Here is a 17,550-nt window from a genome sequence, read left to right as displayed (position 1 = left end):
AAAAGATAATTACGTTTTTTATTTTTTTATTAATTTCGTAGCAATATTCACACCCTGTATAATTGTAATAGTTTGACATCAAAAACTCTATGTTCAAATAATTTTTTATACAGGGTGTTTCATTAATAATTGTCCATATAGTAACTGGAGAAACCTTAGCACAAAATACAAATATTTAACCTAAAACACTTAAATAAAATGTGGTTCCTTTCTGAGTTACAGGGTGTTTTATCTAAAAATTTAAAAACTGTTTGTGCTTAGAATTTTAAAACTATTCGACGTATCCTTTTCACACTTGGCAGGAAGTATAAGTACTGTACAAACTTCTACATTATGTTAAACAAACGTTTCTGGCTATTACCAGAGGCGTACGACGGGGGAAAGCGGATGGTTGACCCTTTCCAAATTCTACGCCACTGGCGGAATTGCTATTTTAGTTCAATTTTTGGATTCTCCAATACATTTTATGAAAATAATATACCCTTCATTCGTAACGATAAAGTCATTAATTTTCGAGATATTTGAAGTTAAAAATGAAACGACACGGTTATTTTGATTAATGTATTGTGTCGCTTCATTTTTAATTTCAAATATCTCGAAAACTAATCATTTTATCGTTACGAATGAAGAGTATATTATTTACATAAAAAGTATTGGAAAATCAACAAATTACACTAAAATAGCAATTTCGTCAGTAGCGTAGAATTTGGGAAGGGTCAACCAGCCACTATCCCCTGTCGTACGCCTCTGGACGTAGCTAGAAACGTTTGTTTATCTTATTTAGTAGGGTATACAGTACCTACACTTTCTTTCAAGTATAATAAGGATACGCCAAATAGTTTTAAAGTACTGGGCACAAATAATTTTTAAATTTTAATCATATGAATCATATATCGTAAATTAATCAAAATAACTGTGCCGTTTCATATTTAACTTTAAATATCTCGAAAACTAATGACTTTATCGTTACCAATGAAGAGTATATTATGTACGTATAAAGTATTGGGAATCTAAAAATGGCACTAGAATACTAATTCCTTCCGTGGCGTAGAATTTGAGAAGGGTCAACCATCCACTCTCCCCTGTCGTACGCCTCTGGTAGTAGCTATAAACGTTTGTTTGTCATAATTTAGTAGGGTGTATATAGTAGTCGCACTTTCTGCCAAGTATGAAAAGGATACGTCGAATAGTTTTAAAATGCTGAGCAAAAATAATTTTTAAATTTTTAGATAAAACACCCTGTAACTCAGTAAGGAACCACATTTTATTTAAGCGTTTGAGGTTAAATCTTCGTATTTTGTGCTAAGGTTTCTCCAGTTACTATTATGGACAATTATTAATGAAACACCCTGTATAGTCTACTATTGTTAAAAATCATTATTATAGCTAAATTTTAAATGTTTAATTTTAGTACACTGAGTTGGGCGAAACTCGAAATGAGTATTTTCTGAGTTTTCTTAAATGGAACACCCTGTATTTTAGTATTGTAGTGAAATGATATTTTATGGTACTTTTTTATTTCTTAAGCATTCTCTATACCTAACTGCTTTAATTTGTGAGTTATTGGTGAATCAAGACAAACATTATTTGCAACAAAAAATACGTGAAATTTTATTAGGTTGACAGAGAAAATATTTAATCAAAACTAATTTTTTGAAAACAAATAAATAATAATCTAGACTGATCCTTAAAATTAGCAATAATAGTTGTGATATATCAAAATACCTATGTAAATAGATAAGCTTGTTGGCGCGATAAAATATGAGGCTTTGTAATGTTATACAGTTAAGTTTAAAAGATAATTCCGTTGTTTTATTAATTTTCTAGCAACATTCACACCGTGGTGAATTGTCCTGATTTGACATAAAAAACTCTATTCATGTTCAAATCATTTTTAACATAGTTTAGTATTGTTAAAAATTATTAATAAAGCGAAATGTTTAATTAATTCTAGTATACAGGGTTGTCGAAACTCGGAATTAGTATTTTCTGAGTTTTCTTAAATGAAACACCCTGTATTTTAGTATTGTAATGAAGTGATATTTTATGGTACTTTTTTATTTCTTAAGCATTCCCTATGTGCTTAATTGTTAATCGCGCCAACAATCTTAACTACATAGGTATTTTGATATATCTCAACCATTATTGCTAATTTTAAGATTTCGAAAAATTAATGTTGTTCTGAAGCTATTTCCTTGTGGCATTTTTATGATTAATTATTTATATGGGAAATAAGCCACAATTAAAATGAAAAAAATTATTTTATTAACGTTTCGACGCCCAAATCGGGTGCCGTTGTCAAAATACAAAATATTACTAGAATAAACAAAAGTGTTGTTGCTAAGCAAAAAAATTCTTCTAATAATTTATTTAATCTGACTCATTTATATTGGCAATTCATACATATATTATACATTTTAAAGTAGAAGACTTTAAAATGATATTGCCAATATTTATGAGTTGCGTTCCTGGGACGACTTACTGAAAGATAGTTCATTCGATTACATGAAATCAACCCTAATTCAAGAATATCCGTTACAAAAAAATTATAGCATGTGATCTGTCTTTAAAAAGACAACCAAATGCAACGACAGTATAATTCTCGCGTTAGAGACTTCATAGTAAATCACAAGGGAAAACCAGGAAAAAACCTTGTGATACTATCCCGACATCGTAAGTATTTGGTCTTACATTTAATTTACTCTCAAAAAATAATACCAAATTCTGACTTGTAACCGGTTTAAATTATAAATATATTAATAATACTAGATATATAAGTAATATGTACTAAAATATAAAATATGTACTAGCTCGATATTATTGACTTACTAATCTTGGTATTTTCTTTCTATTGACTTCCTCTTTCAGTATGGGTAACCACATCCTACTGCATTCTATCGAGGAATTTGCGACACAATTGGTTTCATTTAGCATAATTAGAGCCGCTTCTTTGATTTATCTCTTTTTACTATCTGATTCTTTCAAGACTATACTTGAATCTCTCCACTGAACTCTATGCTCATTATCCCATGCGTATTGACATATTTGAGATCTATCAAATTCTCTATTTTTAATATAAGATTGATGTTCATTTATTCTAACGTCTAATGGTCTTGATGTCTCACCTAAATAAAATTGTTCGCATTCACAAGGTATTTTATAAATGCAATTCTTTGTTCTTTCTTGATCATTGTTAGGTTTAGTTTTAGATAGAATAGATCTCAATGTGTTTGTTGTTTTGAATGTTGTTGAAATGTTGAATTTATTTCCTATTGTTTTAAGTTTCTCGGATAGTCCTTTTATATATGGTATTGATATTTTCCTCGTATTATTTCTTGTGAATGTTGTAGGATCCCGTTCTAAGTTGTTCTGTTCCATTCGATCCAATCTTGACAACTCCTTATTTATAAACGATAAAGGATCATTTTTTAATAAAACCGATGTTAATAGTTGTTTTTCTGCTAAAAAGGAATTTTCGTTAGAACAAGTAATTTTGGCTCTATCATATAAGGATTTAATGATTCCCTTTTTAACGTTGATGTTGTGATTTGACTTGTAATTGAGATATCTGTTGGTGTGTGTTGGTTTTCTATACACTTGAGTCTTATATCCAATATCCTTCTTTGAGATCAAAACATCGAGGAAAGGTAGGCTGTTATTGTATTCCTTTTCCATTGTAAATTTTATTGTCTCTTCTTGATCGTTTATAATATTCAGGAACGTATCCAACAATTCTGATCTATGAGGCCATATTGAAAACACATCATCTACATATCTCCACCATACTGTGGGTTTTAAATTTTGTTTAGAAATAATATTAGTTTCGAAATCCTCCATAAATATATTAGCCAATAATGGAGATAAAGAAGAGCCCATTGCTAGACCAAAATTTTGTTTATAGAATTCATTGTTTAGTTGAAAATAGGTATTATTGGTACATAATGTCAATAACTCCATTATAGCTGATACATTTAGTCTTGTCCTAGTTGCCAATGTATTATCATTCTCTAATTTCGTTTTGATTATGTTTAAAGTTTTATCTAATGGTACATTTGTAAATAAACGGTTTATGTCAAAACTTACTAAAATATTATCTGGATTAAATTCAATAGTTGATAATTTGTTTAAAAAATGTTTTGTATTTTTTATAAAAGTGTCATCATTATTAGCAAATGGTTTTAGAATGTTTAATAAAAATTTTGATAGTTCACTACAAGGAGAATTGATGGTACTACAAATGGGTCTAAGTGGTATGTTCGCTTTATGAATTTTCGGCACTCCATAAAAATGTGGTGTCTTACTGTAGTGAGGTGTGATTAATTTTCTTTGATAGTATGTTAGATCATTTTTAAATTTGAATAAAGTTCTATATATTTTGTTTTCCAGTGTCTTCGTTGGGTCCTTCGTTAATTTGCTATAAGGTCCATTTGTAATTAGATCTGTAATTTTGTCCTCATATTGTATTTTATTCATTATTACAGTTGCATTGCCTTTATCCGCTGGTAGGAAAATTATTTGTGATCAAATATTTTCACGGCCAACCTAATAAAATTTCACGTATTTTTTGTTGCAAATAATATTTGGCTTGAATCAACAATAACTCACAAATTAAAGCAGTTAGCTATTAGGGAATGCTTAAGAAAGAAAAAAGTACCATAAAGTATCATTTGACTACAATTCTAAAATACAGGGTGTTCCATTTAAGAAAACTCAGAAAATACTCATTCCGAGTTTCGACCAACCCTGTATACTAAAATTAAACATTTAGCTATACTAATAATTTTTAAAAATAGTAGACTATATTAAAACTTATTTAAACATGAATAGAGTTTTTCATATTAAACTACTACAATTCTACAGGGTCTGAATGTTGCTACGAAATTAATAAAAAAAAACACGTAATTATCTTTTAAACTACTCCGTATAACATTACAACACCACTTATTTTAAGAAAGAAGATATCGAGGAGAATCCAAAAATGTAAAAATATACAGGGTGCCCCATTAAAAAAATGAAGTTATAAGCAACTTCCAGTATAACCGAAAGTAGCAAATAGATGAAAATATTTTAATTAAACAGATCACTTTTCAAAACCCCTTAATTCCAATTTTCATGATTCAGTTGCCTTTAGTTCTCGAGATATTTCTAATTGACCGTTTATCTGCCTCACCCTGTATAACATAATGTATCTATCTGTTCGTTTTAAATAGACTGACACTGACGATTGTTTGTTATCATTCGTCAAAACAACGAGAGTGCAAGAATCACAGCATTCTTTTGTTTGTGCCTTATGTTTTTCCTTGTTATGTATACTTAATCTATCCAAGATATATCTTGTATTGTTTATTTATCGTATGGCACCCTATACACGCATCTAAAAAATAATTACAATATAAAGAAGTAAAAGTAGCAAAATATAACACAAACTTGCACAAACGACAACGCCATAAAATCACAAACAGAAATTTTCAGATTATACAGGGTGTAACAAAAAGGTGTAAGCTGGATAAATCTGTGGTCAATTTTAATAGAAATGGGCGCACCAATGCACCTGGTGACACTTATTAAAAATATGTACCAGTCTAATATAGCGACAGTACGACTAGATCAGAAGTTCTCAAAACAATTCAAGACCGAGAGAGGTGTTAGACAAGGATGCGTGTTGTCACCTGACTTATTTAACATTTATGGTGAACATGTCATGAGGATGGTTTTAGAAGGATGGGTCGGTGGAGTAACAGTAGCTGGTTGAAAAATCTCCAATTTAAGATTTGCTGATGACACTACACTTATAACAGCAAATGAGCAAGAAATGTTTGATCTTCTGCGAAGAGTTGAGTACGAAAGCAATAAAGTTGGTCTGAAAATCAATAAAGCTAAGACAAAAATAATGGTGGTCGACAGATTTGACACTATTCAACTGACTAACATATTACAGGAATACCAGATAGTAAACACCTTTGTCTATCTCGGGTCTAGTATAACTAACGATGGTAACTGTGAAGCAGAAGTTCGGAGACGTATTGGTATGGCAAAAAATGTGATGAGTCGCCTAACTAAACTTTGGAAAGACAGATCTCTCTCTCAAAATATCAAGATAAGACTGGTGAATGCCCTTGTATTCTCAATATTTCTATACGGAGCAGAGACTTGGACTCTTCGCGCATGCGAGCGCCACAAAATTGATGCCTTTGAGATGTGGTGCTGGAGAAGAATGCTGCGCGTACCTTGGACAGCTCATAGGACAAACGTTTCCATTCTATACCAACTCAATATTAAAAAAAGGCTGTCCACAATATGTCTGCAACGAATTCTGCAATTCTTTGGTCACGTGGTTCGCAGAGGTGACGACACTTTGGAGAAATTAATTGTTTCTGGAAACGTTCCGGGGAGAAGATCAAGAGGACGATCACCAACTAGATGGTCTGACCAAATAAAGCATTCAGCTGGAAACTCATTCTGCGAAGCTCTTAGAGCAGCTGAAGATAGAGACCAATGGAGAAATATTGTTAGGAATATTGGAAGAAATCACGATCCTCAGTAATGGGGAAACGACAGGAGAGAGAGAACAAAATGGTAGGTCATAAATTAAATTACCTATTCTGAGACCAAAAATAGTTCGATTGAACCTAACTTACAGCCTAAAGAAAGCCCTTTGAAGTTACAAAATGAAAATCAATTATTTCCAATATATCGAAAACTGTTAGAGATTTTATATTGAAAATGGATATGTGAGTTACTTATGGCAGGAACATCTTATGGCGCGTCCGCATTGGTAAATTTTTCGTGCGTATTGAACTAATGGTTGGTCGCACGAAATTTGCGTAGCAAATTTTTACCAGTGAGGACGCGGTGCTCAAATCATTTGATCTTCGCTCGAAAACGATAACCTATGGAGCTTGTGCGTTGTGTGCGTCGAAAATTCTTGCGTTCGATTTATGCAACGAACACGTCCACACTAGCACAATCTACTTCGAGCACGCAAATATTTGCGACGAACAGCTGGTACACACGAAAAATTTACCAATGAGGACGCGGCATTAAAAAAAATAACAGTGAAATTTATGCACCCCGTAAAAATTTGGGGGTTTTGTTCCCTTAAACCCCCCAAATGTTTGTGTAGTTCCAATTGAATTATTATTGTGGTACCATCAGTTAAACACAATGTTTTTTAAGCTTGTTTGCCTCTTAGTACTTTTTCTATAAGCCAGCTTTTATCGAGATGCGGCATTTCCAAAATTTCTGAGTACCTAACAAAATAAAAATTATAAATAATAAATTTTCATATTATTACCAGGTATCTATAATCTTACTTACCCATTTACAAAAATATAAATATGTATGTGGTGGAATTTACAAATGTTCAAAATATCTCGATAAGAACTAGCTTATCGAAAAAGTACTAAGAGGCAAAAAAGTTTTAAACCATGTGTAAAACTAATGGTACCACAATAATAATTAAATTAGAACGTACTCAAACATTTGGGGGTTTAAGGGAACAAAACCCCCATAAAACTTTTATGGGTTGCACAAATTTCACTTTAATTTTTTTTAAGATGCTCCTGCCATAAGAATGCCACATGTCCATTTTCAATATAAAATCTCTCACAGCTTTCGATACATTGGAAAAATCGATTTTCACTTTGTAACTTCAAAGGGCTGTAACTTTTTTTGTGTACATTTGTACTAAGGTACGTTAGGTTCAATCGAACTATTTTTTGTCCCAGAATATGTGATTTAATTTATGACCTACCTTTTGTTAAAACCTGTATAATAAGGAGCTCCATTGTAGCCAATAGAAAATCTTCGTGATCGCAGTCCTTCACTGCATGTTTGTCTTGCAGCACCAGAGTGGCACACGGGAGAGGGTAGGTTGCCGCAATTGTTTAAGTAGTCTCTATATGTGCCATCTCTCTCTATGGTGATTTCCTCCAATATTCTGAACAAATTTTCTCCACTCTGAATGTTTTCTAATCTCTGAATCTAGTTGATGACCGTCCTCTTGGTCTTGTCCAAGATCTCTCTATCCAAGAATCTCTCTAAATTATCGTGTTTTGTAAATGCGACCCAGTTAACTTTTTGCAGGTTCCATCAGACGGAGACGTGATAGTAGATGAGTTTGGGGGGAAGTTTGAGAGAACGTTTGGTTGTTATTATTAATATATTTTATTTTTTTTTTATGAAAACGAGATATAGATCTGGCTCATATTCTTATTTCCAAATAACATACCATAGAACAAGCGGAATTTTTTACAGAGAGGAAAAAGAAGAAGGATTTATGTACACGCTGATTTATCCATTTTTTATCTACAGAATGGTCATGGTCACATCAACTACATATACAGAGTGAGTTTTATGTATGTATGGTGGTACTCCACCCTCAGGAACATCTCTTAGGTTAGTTGATAACTCTATGATAGGGGTTGATGAAGTAAACACTACTCGCTGTATACGTATTTATTTACCAACTCTAAGTATAACAGTAAAGAGTTGGTGTGCTTACGCTATAAACATCTGAACGAATGATAATTGATAGCAGACCGAATTAGAATGAATCACGCTCTTTAGCTGGATGTATAAATAAAGTGTAAGGTGTTGTTGTTTAGAATGCTGATACAGCGTGGCCGTGAATTACCATAATATTGACTAGCTGAGTAAGCGTTATTGCCGATTAGTGTACTTGTGTTGAGAAATCTGTGTCACCTACTTAATTGAAAACAAAACGTGGTGTTTGTTTTTCTAGGACATTTAAAAATTAAATGACTATGTGTTGCTCTTATCTTTGGATGCTGATAATCCTGATACATATGGAACGGCCCAATTATCTCGGATACGGCTTGCACGATTTTTATTGATTTTAGTGGGTAACGTTCTTCTAATGCGGCCGATATTGTAGAGATATTTACATTGTTGTCAGATCTTCCGTTTTTTTGGAAATCTAATGAAGTTTCTTATTTCAAATGGAACACCCTGTATGTTTTTTCCGTTTTGAGGTCCTTAAGAGATACTTATTATTTTTCATGTAACATTCCCTATACCTGAATGCCGTAATTTCGGAGATATTGCTACATTTATTTTAAAAAAATTATTTTAAACAATTATAAAAATCAATTTTTTCGTTCCGAGGAGACATTCTTTTAGATTGTTTGGATTATTGGGAACAAAAAAGCTCTTTTGTTTCTCTAAAGTTGATCATTTTCGAGTTATGAACAATTTAAAATTGAAAAAAACGAAAAATGATAAATGAAAGTAAAAAATATAATTTTTGATATTACGAAGTGCCTAAATTCAAGCTAAAACCTAAAACCTTATTTTATCAGTTTCCGATAAGTAGTTTGGGCTTATTTCCTTCTAAAATATTGTTTTTGGGTTGATAATGAAGCCCTATTGCCCATCTTCTCATAAGCGCTACCATTAACAATCGAAAAACAATGTTTTCGATGATTCAAACATGCCCAAAATTCTTATGGGGAACCTATATAAGAAGGTTTGAGCTTAAATTTAGACACTTCGTAATTTCAAAAACTTATATATTTTACTTGTATTTTGAGCCTTGAACACAGTGGCGGTTCTAGACCAAAAAGCTGGGGGGGGGAGCAAGGGAACACAACCGGTGAATAAACAAGATAACGTGCCTTTTTAACGAAGATTATAGTACAAAAGTCCTGTAAAATTGGGGGGGGCAGGTGCCCCCTGTCCCAGGGGCTAGAACCGCCACTGCTTGAACATCGTAATTTTTAGATTTTTTTTAGTTTAAATTGTCTATAATTCGAAAACGATCAACTTTAGAGAAAAATTAAAAAATATATTTTTTGTTTCCAATGATCCAAAGAACCTAAAATAATGTCTGCCTAGACTAGTCCTGTCGCCAGGGGGGGTACAACGGCCTTCTTAATTCAGACGGACTTACCCAAGTTTTTTTTATGTATTTTGACCCGTAGAACACGAATTTTTTGGGTAACAGTTGATCCGGATGTCGATAAGATTGTTATAAACAAAGAAGTTGAGGAATTACATAACAGCGATTTCTCGCAAAACAAAACATTTTTTTTGTATTTTTTGGGTCATTCTAACCAAAAAATGTTTCTACAAGTTTTTTCGTAGGATGCATAGTTTTCGAGATAAACGCGGTTGAACTGTCAAAAAATCGTAAAATTGCAATTTTTGAACCCGAATAACGTTTGAATAAAAAATAAAATAGCAATTCTGCTTACCGCCTTTAAAAGTTTAAGTCAAATTGTATCTGTTTTGAATATTTGCATTGCTAAAAATTTATTTTTTGATTGTTAAAAAAGCTATAAACACATAGTGTTTCCCGTGCCTAATACATGCGTTTTAATGCATGCTACTTAGAAATAGCTCCGCTTGCACTTTTACCTCCTCTACGTACTCGTTCGATTTTAAATGAGAAATCATTGAAACATCACTCAAGCACCAGGTGTTTATAGCTTTGTTTTAACAATAAAATAATACATTTTTAGCAATACAAATAATTAAAACCGATATAATATGACTTGAACTTTCAAATGCGGTAAACAGAATTGCTATTTTATTTTTTAATCAAAAGTTTTTCGGGTTCAAAAATTCCAATTTTTCGATTTTTTGAAAGTTCAACCGCGTTTATCTCGAAAACTATGCATCATACGAAAAAAATTGTAGGAACATTTTTTGGGGTTAGAATGGCCCAAGAAATACAAAAAAATGTTTTGTTTTGCGAGAAATCGCTGTTATGTGATTCCTCAACTTCTTGGTTTATAACAATCTTATCGACATCCGGATCAACTGTTACCCAAAAAATTTGTGTTCTACAGGTCAAAATACATAAAAAAATCTTGGGTAAGTCCATCTGAATACAGGAGGCCGTTGTACCCCCCCTGGCGACAGGACTAGACCGAAAAAATTGATTTTTATAATTTGTTTTAATTTTAATTGTTTTTTAATAAATGTAGCAATAACTCCGAAATTACTGCATTTAGGTATAGGGAATATTACATGAAAAATAACCAGTATTTCTTAAGGATTTCAAAACGCAAAAAATATACAGGGTGTTCCATTTGAAATAAGAATATTTATTAGATTTTCGGAAAAACGTAAGATCTGACAGCAATGTAAATACCACTATTTTTATTTAGCGTATGGCTTACATCACGGAGTAGATAATAATTGAATTAAATTTAGATTTATGCATTATACAGTACCTACATCACAAACAGATGTCCAGGTTTTTTATATATCCTATTGACCCTTCGGTTAGAAAGTTTGTAAGGTCGCCTGTGTATCCTCTGAGTCCTGTATATGTACCTGACCGTCTGTCTTGCAGCGCCGCAGTCACAAGAAAGCGAGGGAAGTTTACCCCATCTGCAAAGGGGGTCGGCGCATCTTCCACAGTTTGTTCTGATTCGATTATGGGCTGCCCAAATCTGGGACGTTCAAATTCGCCAGGTTTGTCAAGGATGTCCGGCAGACTACGGTAATTCGAGTCTGTCTTACTTTCCCATTCTTCTCTCCATCGGGCATTTAAGTCAAAATTGGATTGCTGCAGCGCTTTTCAGAAGAGGTAACCTAGATCGCTGCCTGAGAACATGCTGAAAAATTAAAATGGAGCTTCGCAGGACACATTTCCCGACTGAAGGATAAAAGATGGAATCACGAAATACAACAAAGGAGACCATGGTTAGGAAGGAGAAGCAGAGGAAGGCCACAAATGAGATGGGCTGATGACATGAAGAAAATTGGAGGACACAACTGGAGACAAGTGGCGCAGAATAGAAAACACTGGATTGAATTGGTGGAGGCCTATGTCTAAAGTTGGATTACTTAAGGCCGAAGAAGAAGAAGAACCTAGATCGGAGATGATTTCCAAGAATATCGGGGATGTCGTTGTGGACTAGAAGTTGAACTATCCATAATTTTATTGTATTCTTTAACCAATGCATGTTCGCGGCGTAGGTTGGGTGGTGCTATGTTATACTAAGGGTGGATCGCCACATTGTAGGTGTGGGCATAATTCTGCCTGTTATCATACGCATAGCACGGTTTAGCTGAGTGTCGACCATGTGGGTATGCCTGCTATTTAACCACACCGGTGCACGGTATTCTGCCACCGGATATCAGCCCAAGAGCAAAGGATCTTATCAGAGCAGCGATTCACCTAACTTACATAATGTTTTAAAAAATTGAAATCTGTTGCTTTTACTGAGTACCTATATTATTTTTTTAATATTGACTGCTTTATGGCGGCTGATATTGCACTCTATTAGTGTGACCAACTCCAATTCAGTCGAATCCGGGACAAGGCTGAAAAAATACCTGAAATCCGGGACATTTCAATGAAAATCGGGCCATTTTTTTTACAGAAGACGATAATTAAAATACAGAAATAAAAAAAGTCCACCGTTTTAGTTTTCATAGAACTATAATACCACGATATAAAATGCATGCGTTTTGGATGTGATATTAGTATTACACTCTAGAAATTGTCGACTTTTTTTCTCCCACCAATTCAATTTGATGTGAATTCTTAGAAGAATAACGTATTCAAAATTTCAAAATAGAATTTTACCAAAACGTTGAAAATTCGGATGGCCCAGAAGTCTTGTCCGGGACTCCGGGACACGACTTCGTAATTCGGGCCATGTCCCGGATTTTTCGGGCTAGTTGGTCACACTACTATACCTAACAATCAGTTAGGGTTTAGAGACTCATTCATACGGGTTAAGTGCCAATATCAGCCTATGTGCTGTTACTTGTGCTTGTCTTAATTTTAATATCTAGGTAATTTGAGCGATCGATCAATAACTTTACACACATTGCACGATAGTTACTATTTTATGAACAACGACAGTTAATTTTGTTATTTATTTAATTCGACTGATAGATTATAGTGAAAACTAATTGTAACATACCATTGTGTACAGTTGAGTCCCTGACTGAATCTTTACCCGTGCGTCATCATTTAAAGCATACGAAATAAGTCGATGATAAGTCGGAAATTGAAATTTACTAAACGCAACAGCAAGTCACTTACTGTCACTTGCTGTTGCGTTTAGTAAATTTCAATTTCCAACTTATCATCGACTTATTTCGTATGCTTTAAATGATGACGCACGGGTAAAGATTCAGGGACTCAACTGTACATGTATTTATATTTTGATAAATACTTACTTACTTACTTACTTAGTCCTAAGCCTTTCTACCTTTAGGTGTAAGGCTGGTGGAGTTGAGTTTGGCATTGTAGTCTCCATGCTTTCCGATCTTGCGTTAGGTTTCTTGCACTTTCCAATGTCAATCCCTTCTTCTCGGCTTCTTTCCTGATTTCATCTACCCACATAACTCTTGGTCTTCCACTTTTGTTTTTCCCCTGCACTCTCGTTTCGAACACTCGTTTTGTAAGCCTCTCGTTCGACATTCTACACACGTGCCCGAACCATCTAAGTTGTCCCTCCACTATTTTTTCATTGATTGGTTCCAGTTTTAGGTTTTGTCTAATTGTTTCGTTTCGTATTTTGTCTGTCCTCTTTCTGTTTGCTATTTTCCTCAGGAACCTCATTTCCATAGCATTGACTCTGGATTTTTGTCTCCCCGTCAATGTCCATGTCTCGCTGCTATACATGATTGTTGGTCTAACTACTGATTTAACGACTGCCGTTTTTACTTTCTCCGGTATCTCTTTTTTCCCCAAAAATGTTGTTTTCATAGCGTTAAATAAGCTTCCTGTTCGTCCCATTCTCTCGTTTATTTCCATGTCTTGTTTACCATTTGCTTCGATTATTACTCCTAGGTATTTAAAATATTCCACTTGCTCTAGTTGTTTCCCGTCTAATTCTATTGCGTGTGTCTTCTTCGTATTTGAAATTATCATTGTTTTTGTTTTCTCTGTATTAATTTTCATATTTATGTTTGATAGTTCTTCTTCTAGGATTTCAAGATTGTTCTGTAGGTCTTCTCTGTTTTCTGCTATCAATATCATGTCGTCTGCGAATAGTAGCTCCGATAGTTGAGTCCGTTTCATTTGCCAGTATCCTAATGTTAGTTTTCTCATTCTTCTCTTGGCTTTCTTTATCGCTTCATCCAGTACCACTGAGAATAGCAGTGGACTCAGCACGCATCCCTGTTTGACGCCTTGACTTGTAGTAAATTCTCTGGATTCCTCGTTATTGGTTCTTATTGTATTTGTATTATTTTTGTACATATCCTTTACTACTTCTATTATGTGTCTGTCGACTCCCCTTTCTTTTAGTGTCTTCCATACGTCCTTTCTTCGGATTCTGTCAAACGCCTTTTCCAGGTCAATGAAGCACATATGTATCTCTCTATTCTTCTTGATTACCTTCTCACTTACTTGTCTTAATGTGAATATTAGGTCTTGCGTGCTTCTGTCCTTCCTGAATCCACACTGGGTGTCTTCCATAGTTGTTTCTATTTGGGTTTTTATTCTTGTCTCTATTATTCTTGCGAATACCTTCCCAGGGATACTTTATATGGTGATACCTCGGTAATTATTACAATTTTTCTTGTCTCCTTTTTTGTGTATTGGTAGTAGTCCTTCTTCCAGTCCTTTGGTAATTCTGCTCTATTTATGATATCACTCATTAGTTCTTTCATGCTATCCATTCCCTCTGTCCCCATGAATTTTATCATTTCCGGGGTAATATGATCCTTGCCTGGTGCTTTGCCCAATTTTACTCTTTCTGTTGCTTTCTCTAATTCCTCTCTTGTTATGGATTCCACTTGTTGTTCTTCATTCCTTTCTTGTATCTCCCCTATGTTGTCCGTGTCTGCATGAGTTAGCTCTTTGAAATGTTCTCTCCATCTTTCCATTATTTGTTTTTCTTCTGTTAGTACGTTTCCATTCTTGCCTTTTATATTCGGCATCGTGTGCTCTTTCTTTTGTCTGAGTTGTTTTAATGCTCCGTAGAAGAGTTTTTGGTTTTCCCTATAATTTTTTGTCATTTTTTGTCCAAATCTCTCCCATGACCTTTCCTTTCCTGCTTTCACCGCTATTTTAACCTCTTTCCTTTTTTCTTTATATACCTCGTAATCTTCCGGGTGTTTTGTACTTAGGTATCTCTTCCATTTTTCTTTTTTGTTCTTTATTTTCTCTCGAATTTCTTCCGTCCACCATTCCGTTCTCCTCGTTATTATTTGCTATTTTTGTTTTCCCACAAGTTTCCTCAGCTGCTTTGATTATGCTGGTTTTTAGATATTCCCATTTTTCTTCTATATTTGTATTTTCCCTACCTTTCAGAGTATTATCTAATTTTTCTTGGAATTTCTTCTTATATCTTTCTTCTTTTAATTTGTAACTTTTTATTTTTTCGCTTACTACCTTTCTTCTCTTTTCTTCTTTTTCTTCTGTTGTTCTAATTCTCATTATTACTAGATGGTGGTCACTGCCAATCTCTGAGCCTCTTTTCACTTTTGTATCCTGTACTCTATCCATTTGTTGCTGCTTACCAAAAAGTAATCTATGATTGATTTTTCGTTTCTGCTGTCTTGTACACTCGTGTATTTGTGTACTTCTCTATGTTTAAATTTTTTATTTGTTATAACTAGTTTGTTCTCCATACATATTTCTATTATTCTTTCACCATTTCTGTTTAGTATTTCTTCTCCTTCTTTTCCCATGCACTCCTCTATTCCGCTGTTGTTGTTTCCGACTCTACCGTTTAGATCTCCCATTACAATTATGTTTTCTTCCCCATTATCAATTTGCATTTGGAGCTCCTCGAAAAATTTATCTTTCTCTTCCTTTCTTGCATCTTCATTTACTCCGTAGGCTGTTATTATTGTCCATATTTCTTCGTTCCTACCCAAAGTAACCAATATCCTTTGTGTATTTTCTTAAGACTTTTCCTTTCATCTTCGTTCCGTTATTCCTAGTATTTCTATTTTTTGTTTTATCATTTCTTCTACCAGTTCTTCCTCTTTTCCGTTGATGCTTCTCACATTTCATGTTCCCATTTTTATCTCTCCTTTTTTCTGCAATCTAGTTTTCTCCTTCTTTTTATTTTCATCCTTGTTTACCTGTGCATCATCTTTTTCCCTATCGCTTTTCCCATTCATTGCCTTGGTCGTCATTGTTGTATGTCCGGTCTCATTATTTTTTATTACTTTTTTGGAGTCCTTTCCCCGATGTTTCTGTGAATTTGTATAATATTCTCATTATTATGGTCCCATTTCCACTCCTTCCCATTAATCTCCAGTTTCATATATCCTATCTTCGTAGTATTACCTTTGTCTTTTTCTTCTTTGCCATTTTCCTAATTTTTGCTTGTATTTCCCTTTCCTTTCTTGTTAAATCTGATTCTATATACACCTTTTGTCCCTGTAGATTCTTCAGTTTTCCTTTGTTTTTTAGTACACTTAGCTTATCCGTTAGGTTTTCCATTTCTGCTACAAAAATTTGGTCTCCGATCTTCACCGCTCCTCTCAGTTTAACCTGTAATTTCAGATTTCTTACTATGAAGTGTTCTACTGACTCCTTTACTGGATTTCTGTCGTTAGGATCCAGTGTTAAGCCCTTTAATACTATATTATTTCTTCGTCTATCTTTTTCCAATTGTTCTATTCTTTTGTTTGCCATTTTCAAACCTTCTTCCAATTTTTTGTTTTTTTCTTTTAGCTCTTTAATATATTCCATCGTTTCCTTTTGGTCTTTCCGTATGGTTCTTATTTCTGCCATCATTTCATCATTTTTCCACATAACTTCCCGCATAATTTTTATCATCTCTTCATTTGTATCGTTGCTTTTATTCGGTGTTCGTCTCGTCATATTACTCTTTTCAAAATACAATTCATCCCCTTTATATTTTTTATTCTTCGATTCTTCATCGCTACTATATTCGTTCCTTCTATTGGTTTCCTTTCGAATTGTTCCGCCACTGGCCATTTTAAATTAAATTAGTAGATGTTATCGTCAGCACTAATATAAATATTATTATATATACTTTAAAGTCTATTTTTTATTTCGCACAAGTACACTTTTTATCTTTAACGATTATCGATAACGATAGGTCTTTTAAAAACCGGTGTTTTTATTGTGATAGGTTTCGATTCTGAATTTACCTTATCGCCAAACACACCGGCCCCACAACCTCTCGCTTTGCCTGCCATACTCGAACTCTTTTGATAAATAAATATTTTTAATTGATGCTGTGGACCCCCATGTAGTGCCGCAGAGTTTCTGTATTATATTGTTACGTGTTTTTAGTTTTGCTGCTCTTTTCGTTAGGTGTTCTCTGAATGTAAGCGATCTTTCTATACCAGTGATGAGCAAAGTACGGCCCGCGGGCCAACTCCGGCCCGCTAAAGTATTTAATCTGGCCCGTCGAGGTGGATCCATAGAAATGAATAGTATATGGCCCGCTTTATCACAAAACGCATTTTTTCTATAATTCTGGCCTTCTCTAGAATTTCTTAAATTTTGTGGTCCCCATTAAAAGTTTGCCAACCACTGGTCTACAGTAACCCCAAGGTATTTCAGATATTTATTGTGTTTCAATAGTTTGGTTAAAAATACACGCGTAATTCTCTGTTTGTCAGCCTGTT

At 33.9% G+C, this 17,550-nt stretch overlaps 1 protein-coding gene across 1 annotated transcript in view; it reads left to right on the top strand.

Annotated features, from left to right (window-relative positions):
• The window catches only part of LOC126883134 (uncharacterized), a 31,477-nt gene that overhangs the window by 535 nt on the left and 13,392 nt on the right, over nucleotides 1–17,550 (top strand). The window lies entirely within an intron of this gene.

The sequence above is a fragment of the Diabrotica virgifera genome, chromosome 4 (genome assembly GCF_917563875.1).
Source record: "Diabrotica virgifera virgifera chromosome 4, PGI_DIABVI_V3a".
Lineage (NCBI taxonomy): Eukaryota > Metazoa > Arthropoda > Insecta > Coleoptera > Chrysomelidae > Diabrotica > Diabrotica virgifera.
Note: the sequence above shows the minus strand (reverse complement) of the source record. Positions and strands in the feature narration are given on the sequence as shown.